General features: G+C 41.9%; 2 protein-coding genes across 4 annotated transcripts in view; both read left to right on the forward strand.

Moving 5' to 3' along the window:
- Window positions 1–27,714, forward strand: part of Iqschfp (Iqcj and Schip1 fusion protein) — a 734,263-nt gene that overhangs the window by 553,329 nt on the left and 153,220 nt on the right. The window lies entirely within an intron of this gene.
- The window catches only part of Schip1 (schwannomin interacting protein 1), a 561,681-nt gene that overhangs the window by 380,747 nt on the left and 153,220 nt on the right, over window positions 1–27,714 (forward strand). The window contains exon 1 of one of the 3 annotated variants that reach the window (NM_001282045.1): window positions 22,635–22,681. The exons of the other annotated variants lie outside the window; for them this stretch is intronic. The gene's annotated coding sequence lies outside the window, so the exon portion shown is untranslated. Of the gene's footprint in view, window positions 1–22,634; window positions 22,682–27,714 lie in introns of those variants that run through there. 3 annotated transcript variants of the gene reach the window in all.

The raw sequence follows: 27,714 nt of genomic DNA on the forward strand, positions 1-27,714 counted from the left end.
AGTCTCTGGTCCAAAGACAATGTTCAACATAATATGGTTAACCAGCTAGTTATAATGACTGAGAATCTCTGATGAATGGAGTGGCTTCTGACTGTGAGAGTCTTTAATTCTATGCAATAAAGATAACGAAATCATTCAATTGACCAGTCATTGGTAAGCTTTCATTATGGGTCAGCCCTTGTAATGGAGCAAAACGAAGCATAGCCTCTACCATAAGCTTATAGTCTAGAGGAATGAAGACCGAGTCTAGCCAAAGAATTATATAATAAGCAAGTACAAATTTTGGCAAAGATAAGTGTTCCATAAAGAACATAAGGCAGACATGGTGCCTCATTACACTTGTAATCCGAGAATTTCTAAGATGAGGCAGGAGGATTGCTGCAAGGTTAAGACTAGCCCAGTATACACAGTGAATGCCAGTTCATCCTAGTTACAGAGTGAGACCTCACTTCAAGGAAATAAACAACAGAAAAGATCCGCCCACACTCTATGATAGCTTTAATGGGAGACTATCTGAATGTGGCCATCTTAGTCTCTGTTCTATTGCTATAAAGAGGCAATTCTTATTTAAAAAAAAAAAAGGAAAATATTTAATTGGTAGTTTTTTTACAGTTTCAGAAACTTAGTCCATTGTCAACATGGTGGGAAGCATGGCATCATGCATGCTAGCACTGGAGCAGTAGCTAAGAGCTATAATCTGATCTGTAAGAAGGGAGAGAGACTGGGCTTGGCCTGGGCTTTTGAAACCTCAAAGTCACCCTCAGTGACACACCTTCTCCAACAAAGTCACATCCTCTGGTCCTTATAACCCTTTAAATTGTTCCATTCCCTAGTGACTTAGCATTCAAGTATGTGAGCCTGTGGGGGCCATTCAGAGTCAAACCACCACATTGGTTCCCTCGGGATATTTATCTCTTGATCAAAGATAGGAAATATTTAAAGGATAACCCAGGAGAAAAAAGAAAACGGTCAAGGTCGTTGGCAGGTGCCTTTCCCCCTTTCCATTTCCAGGTTAAAAATAATATAGCTCGGTGTAAGACAGTATGTCACAACCTTTAAAAGGGTAGAATTTTATATATTCTTTTATTATATGTATATCTTTAGAGAAATTATAAGCTCAGTAAGCCTAAGGATTTTTCTCTGTAAAATCAAGAAAATATCACTGATTGTTGAATAAGGTAAATGAGGTCATGGATATAAAGCGATTACTCTAAGCCAAATATAGACTGTTTATTAAGCTTTAGCTCTAATCCATAAATGGACAGGACATGACATTGAAATAGAGTATAGGAGACAGAAGTCCCTTGGGTTTGAATATGCCAGCAATGAGGGTGGCACACTAAGCTACTAACAGAGGGAGCACAAACTTGGTGTGAAATTTCATGACTCTTCATTTTTATTTAAATCTAATTAAATCTTACTTTTACACAAATCAAATTTTTTTCCTGGATCAAAGAATTATCCTCTATCAGGAAATCCAATCTTAATTAATATTGGATTCCTGCATCCTCTTCAATCTTCTGTCTTCCAAAGTCACTACTGATAAATTCATTGTCCAATTAGTTTTGCTATTGATGGTAAGGAATCAGTTAGGCAGAGTCTTGTGTTCTTTATCTAGGACATCCTATCCTCTCTAATATTTCTCTCTCCCCCATCTTTTTCCTTTTCCTACTCCTTCTCTTCCTCCTTTTCCTACACCCATTGTCTTACTTCTCATCCCTTCTTCTTCTAAAAGTTGCTCTCTTATCTTCCAGAATACAATGCTAGTACCCTTGATGGCTCAGGCTAGAGCACTACCATACCCAAAGTGGGTATGATCTGGGTCTACCAAGATAGACTCAGAGGACACAAAGGCTTTGTACATCTTCTACAGGAAGAGATGAAAGCACAAAGAAAAAAATCACCTGAAAATAATTTTAAAAAATAAGCTATGCACTCATTCCAAGTGTTGGTGATAAAGAAAAACAAATATGCATCTTACACACAGGATGGATCTTCAGATAAAACTTGATCCTTTTCTTTTGGGAATAGAGAAAGAATATTCCTAAATAAAAGATTACATTGGAAATCTTCCTGGTGCACATCTCAAATCTTTAAGATGAAGCATTTGGAATTTTGCTAGTGGTAACGAAGAGAAGATGAAGAAAAAAATTTGGATAGGATGAACACAATTAAATTGGTGATGGAAAGCAAATAAAAGCTTAAAGTTTAGGCCTTTGAAAAGCTTCAAACCAGGAGCATAGGGAGACTATTGTCAAATCAGCTCATAAACTTACTCCATCAATGAGACATTAACAAAGAAAGATGGATATGCAAATTGTTTGATTGATGGAGCTTTCATGAACCTCTTAACATTAACAGAGCTATGACACAAGAAAAGGGTGAAATACCCATGAATAAGCAAGACCAGGGAGCTGTCATCATCCCTAAGGCTGAAAGGAAATGAACCAACTTTCTAGAGCCTAAACAGTATGAAGCATAAGAAGTAGACTCCAACTAGTAAAAAATATTGATCTAGCTAAGCTTGCTAACATTAGAGCCATGACGAGGAACTATGTCAAGGAAATGCACAGGAGAAAAAAATTTATCAAATATTCTTCTCCACTTCCCTTTCTTCTTTGGCTTGTGTCTCTAAAGCTGAGCCCAGTTGGAATCCAGCAAAGAAGGAAGCCCGAGTATCAGTATCATGCTCTCCTGAGGACAGCCTCCTGGGCACAGGAGCTGAAAAGGAGATGATGGGTTAGAGTGGGAAGAGAGTGGTGGCAGATACACCGTAGTCACCTGTGAGGGTCATTACTGCTATCCAAAAGATTTAGTTCACTCTTAAAATGAAAAAAAGGGCAGGGTGTTAAAGCCATTTTCAAGGGGGCAAGGGAAGGAAGTGAGCATCACAGGTAACAGAAGGGATAGTAAAGGAATCAAGGAAGAAATCATCTTATTCTTGCCTGTAGCAATGCTGAAATGCGAAGTCCAGTACTATACTGCTGTGCTTAGCTGTAAAAACTTCCCCACAGGCTCAAGTGTTTGAACTCTGGGCCCTCAGCTGATGTCGTGGTTTTGGAAGGTTGTAGAACCTTTATGAGATAGAACTTGCTGTAGGAAGTGAGTCATTGGAGATGGACCTTGAGGTCATACAGCCTGGCTCTACTTCCTGTTTCTGTTTCCTAACTGTGGGTGCAATGTGACCAGCTACATCATGCTCCTGCTGCCATAATGGACTGTATACATAACCATGAGCAAAAGCAAGCTCTTCCTTCCTTCATCACAAGGGAAGTAACTAATGTATGTGCTATAGCACTTAAGTACTAGTTTTGCATGTACTGGGCAAATAATTCAAGATCCCTCATATTATTTTATGTATGTATGTATGTATGTATGTATGTATGTATGTATGTATCTGTACACTGTAGCTGTACACCAGAAGAGTGCATTAGATCCCATTACAGATAGTTGTGAGCCACCCTACGGTTGCTGGGAATAGAACTCAGGACCTCTGGAAGAGCAGTCAGTGCTCTTAACCACTGAGCTATCTCTCCAGCCATGCCCACCCCTGCCATTATTCTTTAAACTGTGTGAATAATATCAAAATAAAATGTTTAAGAAAGGAAAAACAGCTTAGCAAAGATAAAATGCTGGATGTCTTTCCCAAGAACTGTAATTTACCCCTTAAAACTCGGTGGTTTTCATTTATTCAGACAGAAATCTGAAATCTTAATTCAATAGTAATCATGAAATAAATTAGTTTTGCTGAGTGTAGCTTACACTTGAGTTTTGCCACATCTTTTTGGTTGGTTGGTTGGTTGGTTGGTTGGTTGATTAGTTGATTGTTGGGTTTTTTTGGTTTTGTTTTGTTGGGTTTTTTTGAGACAGGGTTTCTCTATGTATCCCTGGCTATCCTAGAACTTACTCTATAGAGGCTAGCCTTAAATTCACAGAGATCCACCTGCCTTTGCTTCCCAGGTGCTGGAATGGGATTAAGGGCAGCCATTTTTTAATTCTTTTGTTGTTTTTTGTTTGTTTGTTTGATTGTTTGTTTGGTTTTAAGATTTATTTACTTATTATATAGAGAGGATAGTGTCTGCATATATGCTTGCAGCCCAGAAGAGCACATCAGATCCCATCACAAATGGTTTTGAGCCATGATGTAGTTGCTGGAAATTGAACTCAGGACCTCTGGAAGAGCAGCCAGTGATCTTAACCACTGAACTATCTCTCCCTTTTTGCATCCCTCCCCTCTTTTGAGCATTTCATACATGAATGCTATATTTATGTTGCCACGCTACCCCTCCCCGAACATCCCCCTATCCCTGACCCCCCACCCCTCAGCTGTATGACCTCTTTGTTAATTATTATTGTTACATATAAATGCAAACATGCATCTTGCTGAGTTTATTTGGTGTTTATGTGTATGTGTTTAGAGATGACCTTTAGACATTAGATAACCTCTTAGGCCTCCTTCTTAGAGAACGTTGACTTTCTCATCAGCCAGGGATTTCATAGAGGGACAAGGTCTTGTGAGATTTCTCATACTGATGTTGAAAATAAACTGGTATTGTCATTATATAGGTCTTGTTTAGGAACCACATTATTAGCATTTCAGAGTATTGTTAGACTGAAAATTTCAAACACAACTAGGAACAACCTTGATCTACTGAGAGGCTAAAGACAAATACGCCTCCAACATAACCTAATGCTGCAGTAGGAATTGGGGCAGCTGACATAAACGCTTACTCACTACCTGTCTTGTTACAAGAAGATTAAATACGAATAGAGCAGGTGTGCCATCCAATAATTATTTCACACCTGTTAGAAAGGCTTACCAAAAAGAAAAAAGGAAAAACTAGACTTGGCAAAGATGTAAAGAAAAGGGAGTCCTTGCACGGTGATGGAAGCAATGTAAATTAGTACAGCCATTTAGGAAAACAATATGGCAGCTCCATGAGAAAACCGAAAATAGAACTACTCTACAATCTGGCAATTCTACTTCTTGGTTTATATCCAAAGGGTATAAAGTCAGTATCTGACAGGAGGTGTGTGCTCCCATGGTCATTGCAGAACTATTTAGACTGCCCGAAATATGAAACTGACCTAAGTGGCCATCAATAAGTAAGTGGGTATTTTAAAGTTTGGTATAGATAAATGCTGGAGTAGTATTCAATTTCTACCTGTTATTTGCCCCAGAATATTTGAGTGCAGAAGACATTATTGCTGATGCCTGGGAATCATCGCACAAACCGCTCAGACCCAGATCTCAGTTAAACAGGTTTGGTTTATTGAACACACACCCCAAGGTTAATAGATCAGGGCCATAGAGCAGACTCGGAAGCTGAAAGCCATGACTATAAATGTTTTGAGGGTCAGTGTATATGGGCAAAACCCCACAATTAACTCATAAGTGGGTGCAGGGAGGCCTGCATGGTGGTTGGCCTTTTTCCAAGTTATTTTAGTAGTTTAATCATACATTCAAACTGAACTCAGTTCTGACTGGTCCTAAGTGGAGCTTATGGTTGTAGAATTTCTTAAGACTAACAAACCTCAGAACATACAGAACAAAATGGTATGTCGCCAGCATAACAGTGTTCTGAGTCAGGGGGCTGGTGAGATGGCTCAGTGGGTAAGAGCACCCGACTGCTCTTCCAAAGGTCTGGAGTTCAAATCCCAGCAACCACATGGTGGCTCACAACCATCCGTAACGAGATCTGACGCCCTCTTCTGGTGTGTCTGAAGACAGCAACAGTGTACTTACATATAATAAATAAATAAATCTTTAAAAAAAAAAAAAAAAAAAAAAAAAACAGTGTTCTGAGTCAAGAGAGTGTGTGTGTGTGTGTGTGTGTGTGTGTGTGTGTGTGTGTGTGTGATTAACAATATGAAATGACTGGAAGGCATGGAACAGAATGGCTACAGCTATGCTGCGGAAGTGGGCTTCAACAATTACACTAGGTACAATTGGCTCTTACTAAAAGGCAAGTATAGAATCTATTTGAGGCCATAGAAATATAGAGAATAGAACTTTTGTCACCAGAATGGGGTAAAGGGACATTAGTAAAGAAAGATAAAAGTTGGTCAAATATTATAAAATGCCAAAACAGAAGGAATAAGATCTGATGATATACTACAGAGCAAGGAGACCATAGTTAATAATGATGTTTATTTCAAAAATTACTAAAAGAGTGGATTTTAAATGTTCTAACTACAAAGGAGAAGTAGTAAGTTAGCCTAATTTTCTTACTCTACAATTTAAATATATTGAAATGTTATACCCCATAAATATGCACAATCATCATTTTTGTCAATTAAAAATAAAAAATCAGGGCTTGGGCTATAGCCCAGTATAGAATGTTTGTCAGGAGTACACAAGGCCATGGGTCCTATCTCAAGCATTGCAAATAAATGAAGAAAGAAAGAGAGAGGTAGAGGGTGAGAAGAAGAAAAGGCAGAGGGGAGAAACAGTTCAACAGTGGAATACTGTCCTAGCGTGAATCTGTGTTCGATCCCCAGCCCTGCACAAATTTAGAATGGACTGAGCATGTCTGCAATGCCATCATTTGGGAGCTGAAGGCAGAAGGATAAGGAGTTCAAGACCATCCTTGGCTACATATAGAGTTTGAGGCCAGCCTAAACCACCTGAGATCCTGTCTGGAAAACAATAAAATAGAAATTGATTTCCATTTTTAAAAAGAAACTCACTACTAGTTAAAGACTTAAATATGAAAATGAGAAACTACAAGACTAAACAATAACAACAAAATTTCTGGACTGGAGAGATGGCTTAGTAGTCCAGAGCATTGGTGGCTCTTCCAGAGGACCTGGGTTCAATTCTCAGGACCCACATGATCGCTCAAACCTGTGTGTAATGCCATTTCCAGGGGATCTAACACCCTCACACAGACATATATGCAGACAAAACTCCAATGTGCATGAAATAAAAAGAAAGGAAAAAAATGAAAACAAAAAAAAATCTGCTAAATAGAAGTGCAACAAAATTTCCTAGAAACGTATGAGTGTGCGAGTAGATCCAAGTGAGAAGAAATCAGAGTAGGATATAAAGAAAGGAAGGTTGACACCTTTGACAGGCATGAAGTCTGCCAATGCCCTGGTCTGTCCATTCTAACAGTAAAACATAAAGGCAAAGTGCAGAGGGGGGGCAGATGTCGAAGACAAAGCTTAACATGAAGTGAGCTCCTTGTTGTGTCCTCACAGAGTGGCATGACAGGTTACCCAGCAGCATCCCTAGAGCTAGCAAAGCTAATTTCATATTTTGATAGAAACAACAGAGACGCGACCAAGCCCACTTAGGTGTACAGCTTTCTGGTCACCGAGTTGAGACTTTTTGGAGTATGCTTGAGCTAGAAGAATTACTTTTTCAATGAGTCAAAAATAATTTTTCAGATGTATTTATTTTTATGAGAGAGAGAGAAAGAGAGAGAGAGAGAGAAACTATGTCTATGTGTGTCACATGAGTGCCGGTACCTGTGGAGCACATAACTTCAGAAACCCTTGGAGCTGGAGTTGCAAGAGATTGTCAGCAATGGGGGCTGGGAACTGAACTCAGCAGTCAGTGTTCTTAACTACTGAGCTGTCTCTCCAGCCCTGGAAACCTAAACAAAATAAAACTGTAAATAAGATTTATTTTCAACCAAGATTGAATTAGAACCTGTGGGAACTCAACTCAATATAGGGCATGAAGGCAAAATAATTAAAAGAAGTCAGATGTCTGTCAAAACAAACACTTGAAGTACCGCGAGCAAAGTGGCAGCTGACAAATAGCCTCTATTTTGGGAGCACAGAAAGGTACAGGAAAAACTGTACCACCCAAGAGCCTCCTGCTCCTCCCAAGTCACTATCTTCATGACCAAAGCAGGGACCAGATGTTGCCAGCTCTCTTCTCTGTCCTGTGGATGATGGTTCTGTTACAGAGGACAGGAATCGCTCTATTTTAAGCACAAAGGGCAAAGCTCTTCAGCACGGGAAATGAGGTGATTAAAACAAGCTGAGGCTGGGCTGCCAGAAGAGCAAGGAGGAGCCGCCAGCTGAGGAAGCACAGAGTGCACCTCAGCAGGGCTGATGGGAAATCAGAAGGACCCCCCCCAACCCCACCACCCCAACCCCACCCCAACCCCACCCCCCCACCCCACCCCCGCAAGCCCACCCCACAACAAGTCAGAAGGAACTCCGGAGAAAGTTAGGAAACGTTGCTGCCAATTCTGTCGACTCCAGAGCTGTACCCCATTACACCCACACTAGCCACCAACATAGCAAGAGCAACAGGTAAAAGATGCCACCGACTCCGCCCCCCCCCCCCATGCCCAACTCCTGGCCCCATAAAGCTGGTGGCAGAGATGTTGCTATAAAAATTCCCAGTACATCCCTGACAAGTCACAACCTTGTCAACTGATGTGGCAAGACACAGAAAGCACCACCTAATAAATTTCACTTCAGTGCCAATGACTGACTGATCAAAGATGACTTAAGTCATAGCTGGATGTCTATCTCAGAACCAACAATTTTAAGCAGCTGTTACCTGGAATCACGGCAGTAGATAGAATATAGACAGGACAGTCAACCTTTTTATCCACTAGTCTGTGTCTTTACACAAAAATCATTTGAAAAGTTTAATGATGCTGTCCTAGTCCATTTCTGTTCCTAATAACACAGTGTAACTTGCTGATTGGGTAACCTACAGAGAATAGATGATTTTTGCCTCACAGTTCTGGTCCAGGGTCAAGAGGCCACATCTGGTAATGGTTTTCTTGTTGGCAGAGTCTTGAGGGGGCGTGGAAGAAGTTTGTGAGTGACCTAGGCTCACTAATGTTTTTATAAGACTCTCTTTGGAAAAAACCTATTGACCTATTAATCCATTAATCGGCTAAGAGCGGAGCTCTTATCATCCCTCCGAGGTTCCTTCTGATCCTCTCTTTTAGTATCTCATAATGGGGATTAAGTTTTAGCATGAGTTTTGGAGTGGGCATGGTCAAATCATAGCGCTAGTAATACATTCCAATGAAAAGATAGTTGTGGGGCAGCCATAAATGTGGAAGTTAAGAAAATATAGCAGAGGCCCGTGAGTGGTGGCGTACACCTTTAATCCCAGCACTCAGGAGGCAGAAGCAAGTGGATTTCTGAGTTCGAGGCCAACCTGGTCTATAAAGTGAGTTCCAGGACAGCCAGGGCTATACAGAGAAACCCTTTCTCAAAAAACAAACAAACAAATAAACAAAAAAACCAGCAGTAACTGACAAAGTGACTTCAGGACAAGAAGCTAGAATACTCTCAATCCCACATACCCTGACCATGTAAATAAATAGTCTTTTGCATAGTCCCATACCATGATCAAAGCACTAAAAACTATATTCAAAGGCAATAGTGTTGGGTACAATACCATTGTGAGAACATTTGAGGTAGATGGGCAGAGCAACAACCATGGGGTAGGTTAACCCTCCAGAATGCAGAGAAACAAATATGATTACTTTTTAAAATGTATTTATTTTTATTTTATGTACATCAGTATTTTGCCTACATGCATGTCTGAGTGAGAATGTCAGATCCCTTGGAACAAGAGTTACAGACAGTTGAGAGCTGTCCTGTGGGTGCTGGGAATTAATCCCAGGTCCTGTGGAAGAGCAGCCAGTGCTCCTAAACACTCAACCATCTCTCCAGCCCCAAATACAGTTTTGTATAGTCAAGAAAGCAAATACAATTTCCTGCATAATATAGTTTATGACTTTGGAGGCAATCACAGACTTTGGTCTTAATGTCCACATTTATTGTTTAAATTTTAATATCTTAAAGATGTCTCAGTGAACATTTAAAAAAGAGATATGATTTATTATATTCCAAAATGCTGTAGCAATTGTTTGAATGTAAATAAGACCTTTGTTTCCATGGCTTGTCTCTCAGGAACATTTCTTGTTTATGGGGCTCCTGTTCTCACCAGAAATCCATATTCTTTAATCTTTTCTTCCTTACCTGTGGAGAAGACTCATGGTGAACACTTCTCAAAGCTCTCAGGTCATCCAGACTCCCAGACTTTCCCAAGAAGTCCAGTGATCTTCAATTTCATTGAGATTGAGCCAAGGCCAAATCAAGGGTTTAGGCTTTGTCTTAGGGTTTCCATTGCTGTGAAGAGAAACCATGACCAAAGCATCCCTTACAAAAGACAACATTTAATTGGGGCTGGCTTAAAAGTTCAGCGGTTTAGTCCGTTATAATCAAGGTAGGAAGCATGGTAGCTAGAGAAGGAGCTGAGAGTTCTACATCTTGTTCCAAGGGGAACCAGGAAAAGACTGCCTTCCAAGCATCTAGGAGGAGGGTCTCAAATCCCACCCACACAGTGACACACCTCCTCCAACAAGGCCACCCACCCCTCCCAACAATGCTATTCACTATGGGCCAAGCACATGCACGTGTATTTATATATGTATACACATATGTGTGTGTATTTATATATGCAAACACGTATGTGCATGTCTTTATATACATGTATATATGTATATGTGTATATATGCACACATGTATCTATGTATATATATGCATATACACATACATACTTCTGGCATTTATAACATATAAATTTTTGTAGATTGATAGATAAATGGGGGGAGATTCATACAGTGTGCATGTTTGCAAATCATACAACCATATGAAGAAACAAATAACCTGTTATTATCTCTATCTTACTGTAGCTCCAGTGGCTTATGGCTTCATTAAGAAAACTAGAAAACCATGGGTTCTACATGGCTGAATCCCATACTCTCTTCCCTAGGCCACACAGATTCATTAAATACAGCCGAGGCTTGAACATTCTCAGAGAAAAGTGGAGAGCTAAAGAAGAGATGGGTGGCTATGTCCTTCTCCCCTGCTTACATCACTTATTTCTCTTATCATCATGGCAAGCGTGCACTGTGCTTGCTCTCTGCTCAGGGACTGGGCAAGTGCACAGAACTTCTTCCCTGAGTCCCAGGCCAACATCCCACCGCCAAGAATTAGGCTCGACTTTTATATCCTTTAATCTTAAAGCCAAACAAGTCCTGAATCTTGGGAGTCTTTTTTCTTGTTAAATGCTTTCAAATGTTCATTGTAATTCATTTAGAAAGAAACAATTTCAGAAGGACTAGACAATTAAAATAACCAATTATTCCTTCACCCGACTATCCCTACCACTATGTTCTATGTAACATTTCTTTCTTTGTGAGCATGTTAAAAATGTGAAAGTAAATTGCATAGTCTCTTTTGCAATTCTCTCTCCTCAACATGAACCTATTTCCACATCATTTGTCTTCTTCAAGAACATTTTAGGTCCTCATTGTGTTGCATATTTTTAATGCCAGCAACTGGAAGTCATAGCAACTTCCAAGACAGCCAAAGCTACATAGTAAGACTGTCTCCAGATATAAACAAACCAACAAATCAATGGATGGATGGATGGATGGATGGATGGATGGATGGATGGACGGACGGACGGACGGACGGATGGATGAAATATATACCATCTCATTGCATGGTGTGAGAGTTTATTTCATGTCCCAGACTGGACTTTTAATTCAGTTCCATTCTTCTCCACTGTAGATATGCTAGGCCTATCTTGAACCCTGTCTTTTGCAGAAAAATTACCCCTAGTTTCACATGTGAACCCTAAAATATGAATCATATCCATCACACCACATTTCTCCTCTCAGATAAACAAAGAGCTAATTGGGTGAAGTCAGTCAGCCTACTGGCACATGAGCCACTCGTTTAAACTGATTAAGAATCGAAGCCAAGCTGGGCGTGGTGGCGCACGCCTTTAATCCCAGCACTTGGGAGGCAGAGGCAGGTGGATTTCTGAGTTCAAGGTTAGCCTGGTCTACAGAGTGTATTCCAGGACAGCCAGGACGACACACATAGAAACAAACAAACAAACAAACAAACAAACAAACAAAAATCGAAGCCAAGAGAACCAGTACAATAGACTAGGAAGGAGGCATTTCAAATGTACTTGAACCTGGACTGAAGCTCACACTGTGATGAGGTCTGAGGCTGTGTCTTCCTTGCACACTGTGTTTTCTTCATCTGAAGGTTTCTGCAGTGTGGGGTTGCCAGCTCAAGTCTGCATGCCCTAAGACGCTTATGTGTGTTGTCTAATCTCTCCTTATATTCACTGAACCCTTTATCCTCCAGCCAACCACCACTAAATGGTGATTTTTCTAATTTGCTTTCCCAAATGTTATTTATCTTAAATGACATCTCCATGATCTCAGAGTGATTTTTGACATTTTCTATGGGATTGACCTATTGGAAACTCTTCTTTTGGGAACTGCCTGTTTATATCATTGGCCCAGGTCTTTGTGGTGGAGTCAGCATAGTTTTCTCATTGATTTAAAGTGGCTCCTTGACCTCTCTGACTTGCTCACTTTTATACCTCACTATTCCACAAGATTTCCCCAGGCTCTTCCTGATGTTTGACTGTGGGTCTCTGCATCTGCCTCTTTCTGCTACAAGATGTAGCCTCTCAGGAGACACTTATGCCGGGTTCCTGTCTTTAAGCATAGCAGAGTATCATTAATAGTGTCAGGGGTTGGCTATCTCACATGGGTTGGGTCTTAAGTTGGGGCAGTCACTGGTTGACTAGACAACACAAGAAGGCCCACAGAGTCAACTAACCTAGGACCATGGGGGCTCACGGAGCCCCAGGGAGCATGCAGGAGCTAGACCTAGACACAGTTGTAGCAAATGTACAGCTTGGTCTTCATGCGATTCCTCTAACAAGTGGAATAGAGGCTGTCTTGGTCTCTGTTCCCTGAGGTTGGATCCTCTTCCCCCTACCTGGACCACCTGGGTGCACCTCAGTGGGAGAGGATGTGCCTAGTCCTGCTGGGACTAGATGCCCCAGGGTGGGGTGATACCTGGGGGTGGGGGGCTCCCCTTCTCTAAGGAGAAAGGAGGGGGCAATGGAGGGAAGGATTTATAAGAGTAGGCTGAGAAAGAGAGGAGGCAGGGGGCTGTGATCAAGATGTAAAGTTAATTAGAGAGAGAGGAGAGAGAAAGAGAGAGAGAGAGAGAAATAAGTAAAATGACTTCTTATGTATTCCAAATCTTGACCCGTGAGCCTTTTTTTCTGTGAGCTAGTGAGAGGCAGAAGTAAGGACAGGAAAAGATAGTCCAAGAATTTCTGGAAAGGTTTAAGGCCTAGAGTGTCAGGAAAAGTCTAGAATCCGAAGAGGACTGAGTTAGGAATTCGTTGGGAGCTCTTCTCCAAGGCTACAACCCATCCTGCTTCCAGTTTTCATTGTCATTGTCTCAGTTATTGGCATCCAAGGAGCAAGAGAGAGAAAAGTGGATGTGTGAGGGGAAATAGATAGGAGCCAGGAAAGGAAGCCAGCCCAGCCTTAGGAGGAGCTCCTAACCCAATGGCTCCACCTCCTGACTCTTGAATCCCTCTTCCCTAGAGCAGTGTCCTCATTGGGGGTATAATTAGTCTGGGCATTCATTAGTAGGAACTTTCAAAGATCCATAAACATATAGAGTTTTAAATAAGTTAAAGTCCATATCTCATATGAAATGTTCTATCTGAGAAACCCCATCCCAGCATCCTTTCCCAACAGAGTTCTTCCAGCATCTTGTGGTGGTAATCTGTACTGGTGCACAAAGTACCCTGAGACCCAAGCCGGAAATAAAAGTAAAGATAATCTGAAATAATATTAATTTAAAGGTTGGAAAGGATAGCAACAAAATGAATGACCTTGATGTCCAGGTACCACATTCCTGTGCAAGTCAAGTGGTTGCTAAATCTTTGCCTTCAATAAAATTGAAATGGGATTGAATTCAGATGGCAGTTGATAGATTATTGTCAAGTGTTATTATAGGTCATTTCACGCATGTAACTGTGTGAGAGCCCAGTGACATGACAGGAACTGCCTTCATCCCTATTGCCATGAACAAGATTGCTGTTTCCATTGAGTACATTTTTTTTTATTTTAAATTATTTATTCCTAATATACTTACCAAATGTTATAAAATTCCCACCCAGCTTTGATCAGCAGTGGTACACTAGTCAGGATGATGAGGCCTGCCTTACAATTGCCAGCGCACCATTGCAGGCATATAGAAGCTGCTATTGTTCAGTTTTTATTTAGTAGTAGTAGTAGTAGTAGTAGTAGTAGTAGTAGTACGTTGTCGCGTCCGCTCTCGACCAGCAAGAACAACACGACCACCAGTCCTTCTAACAGCAGTTTATTCAGCAAACTTCAGTCTTCATCTCTCTTCTTTCTCTTCATCTATATCTCCCACTAATAATAATCCTCTCTCGAATAATAATCCTCTCTCGAATAATAATCCTTTAACTAACCCGGGCCTCTCACTCTTATATACTCTCAGCCCTCATCCACTCACAGCAGGCCACGTCACCTCACCAGGTACACAGCTTCAGCTAATCAGGGCAGCAGGGGCATATCTCCACCAAAATGGATTTGCCAGTATCCTGGTGCACCTGCGCAGCTCTCATGATGGTTGTGGCTTATATTCAGGTGTATGAGGAAGTCAGGTGCAAGTCATAAGACTTAGCTGCAGTCCCTGGCGCCTTCTTGGGACTGCTGCCACACCCGCTCCTCACAGTACGTAGTTTAGACAAGTGCCCACTCAGTATTATCTCATTCTTAAATAATCAAAGGGTGGAAGAGGGCCAAAGAGATGGCTCAGTGGTTAAAAGCATACACTACTCAGAGAAGACCCAAACTCAGTTCCAAGCATCTATGTCAGGTGGTTTATGGCTGCCTGCAATTACAGCTCCAGGGGTATCTGCTGCCCCAGGCTTCCACTGGCACCTTCACTTACGTGCACATAACCACATAAGCACATAATTAAAAATAAAGTAAAACTTTTTTTAAAAAAGCTAACAGACTGGAAATACAACTCAGCTGGCATCCTGAGGCCTTGGGTTCAGTTCCCTCTGCCAAATAAGCTGGAAATCATGGTGGGGTCCCCTAATTCCAGCAGAAGGAGAAAGTAATTGTGAATGGAGCCACTCACCTGTGCTGTATGGTGCTTCTCCATTGTCTTCAAGGCACGGGCATTTGGAACATCAGCTTTCTGAAAAATCTAGGCAGAGAGAGTTCCAGGTACAGAAATGTTACCTTTCTGGGCAGAGTTCACATATCAAGATAACAACCAGATCTATCGTTTGCTGTGCCTTCTTAGCTTGGCAGCCAAGGTCAAGCTGCTGTAAGACTTAGGGATTGTGCACTGAAGTCAGTGAATTCTGATAACCTTTGCCATCAGCTGCTCAGAGGAAACCTCTCTCCCTGGTAAATAAACAACCTATCTCTTTCCAGACTGCTGCAGATGGCAGTTTGAGACAGGGGTCTAGCTCCCCTCCCTAAAAAGGCCCATTGACCTTTATTGCAAGTGAAATAGCTTATGGGGACAGTAAATGGCTAACCTTACTGTACTATAAAACAGGGCTCCCTGTAGCCTCTCTCTGCTCAGCTCCAGAAAGTCCTGTTAATAGCACTCCTCATAAAAGCCCTGTGCCACTGCCCAGGTGCAAACCTTTACAGAAATACAACTGAAGCTTCCAAAATTGCTTGAAGAAAAAAAAAAGGTCAAATGATATTGGTAACTATTTAGTAGGTGTTTCTTGGCCAGAGTTTGAGATTGCTAATTTTGCATTTTTGTTTTTTGTTTGTTTGTTTGTTTTTTGTTTGTTTGTTTTGGTTTTGGTTTTGTTTTGCTTTGGTCTAAAGGAAGTGGCAACTGACAAGGTTCTAGAAACAGGAGAAGGAGCTTAGGTTAACATTGCATTGATAGCTCCATCTGACCCAGTTATCAAAAATAAGTCAAACTCTGAACCAAAGAAATTAAAAGCTACCAAAAGAAACAGCAGCTGGCCTTCCAAAATCCTTTTTTTAGTTAAAAACAAAAAGTGTAAATGTGCATTAAGGCCAAACTACTATGATATCCTTTAGCATAATATTAAGTATAAACATAAAACAACAATACACATTACTCCTTTAATCCCAGTACTTAGGAGGCAGAGAGAAGTGGGTATCTGTGAGTTCAAGGCCAGTATGGAAGACTGAGTAAGTTCCAGAAGACCCAGAGCTACATAGTGAGATCTTGTTTTTTAAAAAAATGAATAAATAAATTCATACATAAAATATGTTACAAATTCATCTTACCACAAGATCTAAAAGTTATGTATCCATCAAAAGATTTATTTGTACCTGACTCACACTGATGCTTCCTTTATTCTTATTATACTTATTGTTTTATTTTTTTGGTGTGTATATAACAAACTATGCTATGATTATTCTGGTTAATTTTCGCATGACTGTAACAATATACCTAGCAGAAGCAACTTAAATAGGAAAGGATTTATGTGCCTCACAGTCGGATGGAGTACATCCCATTGTGGTGGGGAAGACACGGTGACTTCATGATACAGAGAACATGTGCTATGGCTTCCCCATGTCCCTTCAGATCAGGAATTAGAGAGAGAGGAATTAGAGAGGGCTTTCATGCCGGAAGTGAGATTAGGATAGATGCCTCCCTAAGACATCTCCTAAAATGTCCCACATATTCAAGTTAGGCCCTATATCTAACCTCCCAAAACATCACTGCCAGCTAGGGCCGAAGCATTCAAACTCATGAGTCTGTGGAAGACAGTTGATATCAAATTATAAAATCCCACTCCTGGCCTTTGTATGCTTATGGCCATCTCATAAGTTAAAGTACATTAAATTCAACTTGAAAAGTCCCAATAGCCTCTCACAGTTATAGCCACATTCAATTCAAGACAACTTCTTAACTGTGAGCTCCTGTAAAATACAATACAATACAATACAATATAATACAATACAATACAAGAAAGGAGTCACATACTTCCAAAATGCAATGACAGAGAATTAAACATTCCAAAGAAGATAAATGGAGCATAGCAAGGAAAAGTTGACCAAAGCAAGACCAAAATCCAGCAGGGCAAACACCAAACCCCACAGTTCTGCAGCACATGATGTCACCATCTGGACTCCAAACAGCTTGGATAGTCCGGTGCACATAGCTCTGCTATCTGCAGCAAAGTTTCTCTTTGCGGCTGGCTCCCATGGGTGCCAGATGCTTTCCAGGGAATATACCCAACACTTCTAACACCTAACAGTGATACATACCCAGTCAATAAGCATATTAGAATAATAAATAAGTTAAGCCAACCAATTTCTATTAAGTAAATTACAGTTAACATTATTACCTTTTAAACAGGAAAACCTTAATCTGTTTACTCATTTATCTACAGTCTCATTGGTTTCCACCACCCATCTTCTAATTACTCTGAGTGGTGGTGTTAGCAGAAGGCCACCCCTAATAATGTTACAGTCGATCTCCTGTGATGGTTTCTTTGCTTGTAACTGACAGAAGCAATGTTAATCCCACCAGGTGAGAATAAGAACACTGCCAGAATTTCTTAGCCAAATCTGAAGCAAGATTCTACTAACTACTGGTGAGGATGTAGACACTGGTCAGGTACACGGGATTCCTAGAGAATGGCAACAAGTTGCTTTAGTCTGGTGTTTATAAAGGCTAAACCCACAAGGCAATGTACTTCCTGCTGTCATCCAATTGGTGGTAAGCATGCATCCTGACATACTCCTTGCCTACCTACCTACCTCCCACTTACACCTGATCACTTTCTGTGCAGTTGGGGCAACCAACCTTGCAAACAGAAGTGAAAGAAGCACATGGCTTGTTATCTTACATGAAGAATCGCCCAGCATTCCAGGAAGTCTATCCTTGGGTAAGTGGGGTTTAAAGGTTTATCTGTCCTTAGGCAAGTAGGGCTTATAATTTAGAAGCATTGTAGTTTTATAGATCTCTTAAGAACAATAATTAAAACTTAAAACACAACTTTAGCCGTCATAGCAGCTTAACAGGTAAAATATATGCATTGATTCATGGTTCAGGGAGGGAGGGTTCATCATAGCAAGAAAAGCACCCCGGAAGTCAGACTCTGGTGTCAGCTATTTATTACATGACACTGAACAGAGGCCAGTGTGCCAAGAGCCATTGGCACAAGCAAGATTCTTTGCCACAGAAAATAACTTTAGAACAACAGTTTGGAGCAATTTGGAGTTTATTCAGAAGTGATTTTAATATAAATTTAAGTGCTAGGTTGATAGGGAGGCATTTAGGAAAATGGGAGCACACACCCAAGAATGGGTGTTTTCAAGTGAGTCACAGTTAACACTCACAGTTTGGTTGGTTTCTGAAGTTACATCTCCAAGGGTTACTAAGGAAATTAGATGAGATTATAGGGTGGTTCCTTATGTACTTTGAATACAAGTGAGAAGTATAACTCTGGTCCCCGAGGGTTGTACCTGAGCTGATCTGCTTTCACTGTAAACACAGTTTACGGTCTTGTTTACAAGATTCCCAAAAGATTGCAGGCTCACATTTGGGAAAGGAGTAAGGTCGCATTCCAATGTCATATGATCTCAGGTCTTAAACACCGTTGCTCTTTTAATATTATTATTTAAAAATATCTCTATGTAAAAGGGCATATTATCTCTGTGTGGGCAACCTTTGAAGCAGATATTAATGTATCTCATCCCCTTTTTTTAACTTTAAATATAATTACATTATTTTGTCCTCCTATCCTCTCTCTTTTAACTCCATGACCTACTTTTCTTTGTTACACACACACACACACACACTACACACATACGTGTATGTAATGTGTGTGTGTATACATATATAATTAAATAAACACATCCACTTATCAGGTGACTGACTGATATTGGAAAGTCACTTAAGAAGCTCATTCTTGTGGAAGACTTCTCCAGCTCTCAGCATTCCCCTGGTGACCTGTAGTCACCTGACCAGGGGAGAGCCCTGAGGGACTTCTCTGGTCCACTTTAGCTCCTCTACTGCTGTATTGGGCTTGGTTTGAATTATCTGCTTTCACTCAGGGAAAGACTTCAACTAGACTCTAGAATAAGAGACTCCTTTCCCTTCCAACTTAACCCAATGCCTAAAGGTTCCACAAATACCCCAAATGACTCCACCAGGTAGGGACCAAGTGCTAAAACACTGGGGCTTGTGAAGGGCATTTCATGGCTTAGTCATAACAAGCACCACCAAGAGACACTCTTGTTTCTCTGTAGCATAGCCCTAGCCTATCACATTCAGTGCAGAGACAAGGCCACGAGCTAAAAGCAAGAAGAAGGTTTGGTTTGGTTTGGTTTGGTTTGGTTCTTTTGTTTGGTTGGTTGGTTTTTGTTTTGGTTTTTGGTTTTTCTATTGGTGGTGGTGGTTGGTTTATTTTCTTTTCTTTTCTCTGGGGGGTGGGGACAGAGTGTATTTCTGAGACAGAGATTCTCTGTATAGCTCCACCTATTCTAGAACTCTCTCTGTAGAGCAGCCTTTGATCCTAGTTCTAGGGAGGCAGAGGCAGGCAGATCTCTGTCAACTCAAGACCAGTCTGGTTTACATAACAAGGCTACATAGAGAGACCTTCTCTCAAATACAAACAAACAAACAAACAAAAATCCACTTTAATTGATATTTGGAAAAGTGTATCACTTCCCCAGCGATGAAATTGCTGACATGCTACTGTGCCAGGATGTGTGTGTGTGTGTGTGTGTGTGTGTGTGAATGTTTTGCCTGCATGTATGTATGTGCACCTCATGTGTGCCTAGTGTCCTTGAAGATTGGAAGAGGGTGTTAGATTCCCTGTAATTGGAGTTACTGATGGTAATGAGCCACCAGGTGGCTGCTGGGAAAAAATCTTGGGTCCACTACAAGAATGGTAAGTGATCTTAACTACTAATCATCTCTCCAGCACCATCCCGGTTTTTTCCACAGATGCTAAGAAGTTAAACTCAGGGAGCTATGCTTACCTGGTAAGCACTCTCCCAACTGCATTATCTCCTAGGTCATGAGGGTTGTTCTTCTTTTGTCTTGTGTTTTCTTGAGATGGCCTCACTATATAGCAGAGGTTGGCTTCAAATTCATTCTGTCTTCCAGTCGCAGTCTTTAGCATGCTAGGATACTTGATCACCATGCCTAGTATACTTGCTACTTTTAACCACTGTATGAAGGCAGAGTGCTTCCTGATTAGAAATCTGTCAATCTCCAGTGCCTATTATGATGTTCGATACAGAAAGAATATACCTATACTTGGCTAGATTTATGTCAACTTGTAGTCAACTTGACACCAACTGTGGTCATCTAAGAGGAGGAAACCTCCACTGAGGAAGAAGCCTCCACAATATCAAGATGTAGGCAAGCCTATAAGCATCTTCTAAACTAGTGATCAGTGGTGGAGGGCCCAGGCCCTTGTGGGTAGGGCCACCCCTAGGCTGAGCACGCCATAGAGAGCAAGCCAGTAAGCAGCACTCTTCTATGGCCTCCAATGTTCTGTCCTGTTTCACTTCCTGTCCTGACTTTCTTCAGTGATGGACGATGGTGTGGAAGTGTTCTTTCCCTTCCCAGTGTGCTTTGGTCATGGTGGTTTGTTGCAGCAACAGAAAGCATAACTAAGACAAAACCTCAATCCAAATATCAGTTTCTGAATCTTCCTGCCTCCGTTTTATGGCCTAGGGAGTGAAATGGTGGCCATTACATCTCAGAGGCTTGTCCTGAGGGGTTGAGCTATCCCTAGGAAGGCCCTGGAGTAATGAGTGACACATAATGAGCAAACATCAAATGAGAGGTGTTATTACACGATGACCTTGGAGTCTAAGTCATTTTTTATTTTCCTCATCACAAACGGCAATATAAGGAACACCCTCATACCGTGTGTTGCCTCTGATTAGTTATTTCCTTGAGATCATATTCTTGGATCCAAGAGGTAGCAGAATGAAACCTTTAAAAAGTACTCTCTTTGATCTCCACCCTTGAAGAAAACTTAATGGTATGGAAAAGAAACCCAAGTTGAGCTCAAAGAGACAATGAAGCAAAGAAACCCATGTCTATTTGTCAACAACCACAATAATTTGGCAAAGATCCACTTTATCCACCTAACTCTATGGACACCCAACAGAAACCCCGGTTTCTACTCGGTTGAATTAGTTTGACAAGGGTTTTGCAAGTCAGTCTTATGCCTTCCATGCTACGTGTAACTGGAGTAGAGAGGAAAACAAAGTGTTCTTTGTCCTTAAACACACAAACACAAATCCATGTAAGAAGGTAACAGGAGACTATATAACCAGGTGCAAACTACGTTCTTAGAGAATCCCGGATCACCAGTGTAGGCAGCATCAAGAGTTAGCTAAGCAGTGCAGAGTGGGTGCTGGCTGGAGCTACCTGGCAGACTTAAAAGCATTTTCAAAGGACCGTAGCCAGTTGGCTGCAAAAAAAGAAGCATGTTACCACCCAAGTGATGACTAAATTAAACTGCACTTGCTTCTTAGAATCCAGCCTTTTATAATTGCTTTTAATCCACCCCCAAACGAACAGGACAGCTTTGCATTTAAATATCAGCAGCAGGAAATGTTTTCTCTTGCTGAAACACATTCCCCCAACGCTGTTGGTAGGTGAAGGCAGCTGCCAGCTTCAGCTGGAGGCTAAGTCCAAGAGGGGACACTCCAGGGTCCTGGCTGCTGAAGCAGTGATTGACAGCCCTGGTGGAGGACAGTGTGCAACTATCTGTTGGGGGGGGGGTTGTGGAAGATAAATACTATTCACTTTTAGGATGTGTTATGGTAGTTGTGGGGGTTGGTGGGTACTCGGTGGGATTTCTAGGTTCTTACGCCCCAGAAGTAGAAATTAGGCACAGACACGTACACAGTTGGTTTATTACCGGAGAAGAAGAAAAGCATTTCTAACAGTGGAGATGCTAGAACTGGAAATGGATCCAAGGCTCAGTGGTTCCAGGTCCAGAACCTTGAGGGGCATTCTGAATGCCACGAAAGGGCTTCTGTCCCTTTTGTGGGTCATTTTCATTCCTCTTGGGTTTTTTTTTTTTTTTTTTTTTTTTTTGGTGGTTGTTGGGTTTTTGTTTAGTTGGTTGGTTAGTTGGTTTTGGGTTTTTTTTTTGTTTTGTTTTTGCTTTTGATGGGTTTGGGGAAGGTTGGGTTTTTTTTGTGTTTATTTGTTTGTTTGTTTTTGGCACATGCTTTGTTTTCTTACCTGGGGCTTCCAGCCTTTCTCTCTACCACTGGTGTCTTTCATGCGCTGATCCTAAAGTGGTTGGACCTCACTCTGCCTTCCTCTCCTGCCTCTGGTGCAGAAGTAATAAGCTGTAAACAAAAGTCCCAAGCCTCAGCACTCTCCAGCGCCTGGGCCTGCTTGTCAGGGGGAAGGCTGTCTGTCTGATTCCTGGTGGAGGAGAGTAGGGCCAATCATTTCCAGAAATCTAGAAGCAGAAACACATTCCTGGCATTCAGGAAAACTTCCAGGTTGCCAGAAAGTTCCCTTGTAAGAAGATAAGCCCCAGTTCCTGGCCTTTAAAATGCTCAGCCAAGCGCTATTCTTGTGTCTTATCAAGGTTCAATTAACCTGCCTCAGGAACTGACAGGCTCCAGATGACCCCAGAAGCCTCCTCAAAGGCCAAGAGACCAGCTGCTCTGCCCAAGCAGCAGACAAGCAAAACTGCCTTCCTTATATGGTGAAAAGTGCCCTGCCCCTTTAAGGCCAAGACACTGGGCTGCAGAGAGCCCCTGGGAAGTTTGCAGGCAGCCCAGTCCTGTGTCTGATCCTTGCCGCTCTGCAGGTGAGTTCCCCAACCTTCCCCTCTCACTTGCACCCAACTCTTAGGATTGTTCCCAAGGCGACTTGCGAATGCTTTTATGAACGGCTAGAGAATTTTAGGGTCAGCAGATAGGGTGTTACTTGCAGAAGTTTGAGGTGAAGGAAAAGCAAGGTTATCAGAGACATGTGCAGTAATGCAGCTAGCCAGGATGCGTCTAACTTCACCAATGAGGAAGCAGTAAGATTACAGATCCCCCCCCACCGTGCCCTCGGCATTCCAGGACAGGAAAAGTGAGAGCAGATTCTAGGCAAAGCCATGAGGGGGTAAGTTTAGACTCTTGAGCTGTATAAGCTCATGAACTGCAAGTTTAAAGCGGACAGGAGGAAACAATGCTTCTGCAAGTGCTGGTGGCTTTGTAGAAGCTGGAGTATAGGGCTGACTGCAGAGGGGAAAGTAGTGGTGAATGTTCACAGCGCTAGAGCAGGGAAGGCTGCGGCGTTAACCCTTTGTCTGGATAACTGTAAGTCCCCCCCCCCCCCCCCGCAGTCACAGACCCAAGGTGGGGCTAGGAGGGGTGCCTGTGAGAAGTCCTGCGATATAATGCTGTAAGAGGCTAATTAGATGAGGAAGACTCCAGTTGTGGCAAAGTGTCGCTGTTACCTCCCAAATACCATGTGAAGAAAAACGCTGGGGAATTCTGTCCTTCACCAGCCTAGGCAGGAAGACTTAGGTGCTCTTAAGCTGATTGTACCTCCATCATTCACTAACTAACTCTGCTTCCAGATGTTGTAGCCTCTTAAGTAACCAATCTGAAATCAACTAACAGAACTTTTGAAGGTCTAAATACTTGCTAGCACAGGGCATCTAGGAAAGGCTAAGATACATTCTTTTGGAAGTGGGATTTTATTGATTGCCTAAGGAGAAGTGGGTGTGGCAGAAGGAAAAAAAAAAAAACCTTAAGGGTCATTTTATCTCCTGTCCCAAGCCTTTTAACCAAGCTCATTCATCAGCTGTGGCCGAAAGTGAAGTCCGCCCAGGAATTTAAAAGAGCGATGGTGTGTTGCAGGGTGTGGGGTCGCCTTCTCTCTTTGCTAAGTCAGGGGCTATTCATCTTCTGAGGCCAGCCGGTTTTGGTGCAGTAGCTGGTGGTGGAAAGGTTTAAAATTGGATTAAAATTCCTTACACATTCTATGCCTTGTAAAAAAATATTCATATATCTGGGTAGTCACTGAAGAATTTATTAGCTAATTTATTGACTAATGAGTGCCCTATGCACTTGTTAGTGCTTCCTCAAGACTCCTTGAAAAGATTTTGTTTTTAAGCAACTGGGCTTTTTCCATTCAAGGTTTTCCATTTCCATTCAAGGGCTTCTCACTTGCCTGGCTGTTCATGTGTGGGCAAAGTCTGACTCTGACTTGCTACCCGAAAACCATAAAGGACTCTCTTGAGCCTGACCTACCACCACAAATGCTACTGTCCAGGCATAAAGTTCATAGTCACAACATAGGCAGTATCTGAGCTTATGGGACTAGCTCTGTTCATTTTGCATCAAGCTAATATAGAAAGAAGAGTCCAAAAGACTGCTTGCAGGCCTGATGGTTTGAATTTGACCCTGGATCCCACAAGGTGGCAGGAGAGAACTGGCTCCTAAGGATTGTCCCCTGACTTCCAAGGGCACCATAGCATAATAGCATCTGCACACACACATACATATGCACACACACATATGCATGCATACATGTGTATATGCTGCTTTCAATGTGCACATAGGCAAGAAGAGCAGAATCTCATCCCCCAAAGCCCCGACATCTCTGTCAGGTGACATTGTGATCATTTGTAAGCAAAGTCAAGGCATTTTAAAAGTACAGCTTCTTAAACGTCTCACACAGTGACTTTCAGTCACATACCAATGGTATGAATTCACAAGGCCATTTATCTCAAGCATGCTTCAATTTCTTCACTACTAGCATGTGGATTAGAAGGGACTTTCCAAGGATGTAGGAAGACCAGTTGGTATTCAGCAGGTCTGGGCTACATTTCCGGTCCCTTCACTTATTCTAGGACTGTGGAGAAATTCCTTAGCTAGTGTGCACCTCGGTGTCCTTGTTTACAAAGTAAATGAGTAACTCATTTTTTTTCTCTCCCTGTGACCTGGAGAAATATATCATCCTTAGAGGAGGAAATGAGGTTTGGAAGCAGAAACTAGCTCTGCAGCCTAAGTTTAGAACCACAGTGGGTTCATGTTCCTCTTCCCAGTCCCCTTTAAGGAGAGGCAACTCGTTCCTAGTTATCAAGCAGGCTTATTGTGGGCCTTCTTACAGCAAGCTCACTTCTACTTATTTGTGTTCCGAGACAAAGAAGAGTTGACTTTTCCCTTTGGTATAACATTCCATGTGCTTGAAGAGCAACAGTAAACCATCTCGGCATCTTTGTAAGAGGGGTCCACTCCAATAAAAAGTGTTGAAGGAGAATTTTTGTTAGAAGACAGCGATTCTTACATGTGCTTCAATAACACCAGTTGCTGCTGCTTTTCTACGAAGTCTCTTAACGAGTTCACATCTGTTCTTGAGAACACCACTGTGTGTGCTGTTTGCATTATTCAGGCTGTTTGAAGAGCTGGCGTGTTTTACTGTATGTAACAGGAATGTGTATGACATATATGGAAGACAATCTCTCTGCCACATTTGGAAGGAAAAGAGACATTTCAGCAGCTGAAATGATCCAAATACCTGTCACAGCATGCACACCAGCTGGGGAAGACAAATGACCCCACTCCCACCCTGAAGCTGGTCTCCTGGATTAACAGCTCTTCCACCAAGAGGCTGGATTTAGAGTTCCCTTAGATTGAGAGTTTAAATTCAGTGTTCGACTCTGGGCTTCTTCCTTAGTGTGTCTGAGGCTCAGTTCAAGTGCATAAGGGAAGGATAATAGTACCTGAGCACACAGCTCGGGGGGAGTCAGAAACACGCCAGTGGGGGTGGCCCTGTCTGCTGCATCCCAATGTTCAACAGTTCCTAGGAGAATTGCTAGACCTTGCTCATAAAACAGTGGCCCTGGGGCCTCAGCTGGTAAGAGCTTGCTGTGAAATCAAAAGAACTGAAGTGCAATTCCCAGCACCCGCATAGAAATCTGTCAGCCCAATGTTGAAGAGCAGAGACCCTAGAGTGAGAAATTCTGTCATAAGAAAAAAAAAAGCAATCGAGGCAGACACTCAGTTTCTTCCTCTGACTCCTGCATGCACACACATCTAAACCACCAATGCACATACACCACACACACACACACACACACACACACACACACCACATATATGCACAAAAATGAAAATTTAAAACAGTGTTAGCCCTGGACTTTGTAGCTCTTCAAACTATTTGCAAGTATAGTTATATTTCTCAGAATATACAAATGAAGTTTTAATTTTTTAGAATTTTATTTCATGTGTTTAAATGTTTCACCTGCATGTATGTATGTGCACTACATTCATGTCTGGTGTAGGTGACAATCAAGAGAGGAAGTCAGAGACTGGAGGTACAGATGGTTGTGAACCACCATGTGGATGCTGGGAATCAAACTTGGGTCTTCTGTAAAAGCAACAAGTGGTCTGGATGACTGAGACATCGCTCTAGCCCCATCTATTCATTCTTTAATAAAAAAAAAAAGTGTCAGTTTCTGCTTAAGTAGAACCAAAAAGCAGTTGTTAAGATGATGGTGGATACATAAATGGCTTAAAAGCTGCTGGGTTTTGTAGGGCTTTGGACTGTGTTCTGTAGAGTCTTTAACCTCGTGGGAGATGCTACAAGAAGGAAGACTTGGAATGAGGAGAAGGAAGTGGTCCTACATTAGGCAGGTGATTTGGAGACTCTAGAGAAGCTGATCTCAATCTCTGGACCCATCTCCAGCTGTTTGCTTTGACTTCTGCAGATAATTTTGTTCATTCTTGAGGCAGCCATGATGGGGAAACTTGGGGAACTGTCTTGAGCAGTGTCTAGCTTTCAGATAAAGCTGTATTTGGAGCAATCAAGAACAACGGTACCTCTGCCTGTTGCCCAGGTCCCTTGAGGGTGCCTGTGAGGCAAGCACACACTTGTCTGTTGAGCTCAGGGTTTGTGTTTAATGTTTGTGGCAAGCTGATGCCTGCCTATGGGAAATTGTCACTGGAGCAAGGCTTGTGGGTCTTGCTAGAGATGTGCTCTTGGCAGCTTGGCAGGACTTCTTGACTTTCTCTCTATTATCATATGGGGAACAGACCCCCTGCTCCTCTTCCTCCTCCTCCTCTCCCTCCTCCTCCTCCTTCTTCCCATTTCATCATACTTGCATCCAACTACTCGACTTCATTCTCTCTATTGCAATAATTCACAAACAAGCGAGAGCATAAAGCATTCGTTAAAACCTGGTTGTGGCCCCATCTCTTTAATAACTATATGTAGATCTGAACTGGGGCTGGAATATCTACAATTTTCTGTCATTGCTAATAGTCTAGGGGCCCCACTTTGGAAATAAGCCCTGTAACCCAATGCTAAACCTCAGCTCCAGTGCTCCCAGGCTCTACCCCTCTCCTGCTCTGGGGTGTGTGTGTGTGTGTGTGTGTGTGTGTGTGTGTGTGAGAGAGAGAGACAAAGAAAAATGCAAATGTTTATAAAAAATAAAGAAAAATGGGATGCAACTTATGGATAGGTAATAGTCACTAATATAGACATTTTGTCCTAAAGTGGTGAGGTCAGGACAAATACTAATTAAAGCCTTGTATGCAAAGGTCTTTTCTTACAACGCAACTGATGGTGTTACATTGAAACAATCCATTATGACCTAATAAGGAGGTAATGCTATACCCAGCTTAGCCTCTCCCTCCATCATCAGTAGACAGGGTAGGGTATTTTCTTCACAGTATTCTATACAAAAGTGAGTGTGATAATGCCTTTTTGGTTCATCTTAACATTTATTTGGTTGTTTGGTTAGATCTTTTGAGACTGACCCTCTCTGTAGCTGTCTTAGTTAGGGTTTCTATGACTATGAAGAGACACCATGACCATGGCAACTCTTATTAAAGAAAACAT

The sequence above is a fragment of the Mus musculus genome, chromosome 3, assembly GCF_000001635.26.
Source record: "Mus musculus strain C57BL/6J chromosome 3, GRCm38.p6 C57BL/6J".
Taxonomy (NCBI): Eukaryota; Metazoa; Chordata; class Mammalia; order Rodentia; family Muridae; genus Mus; species Mus musculus.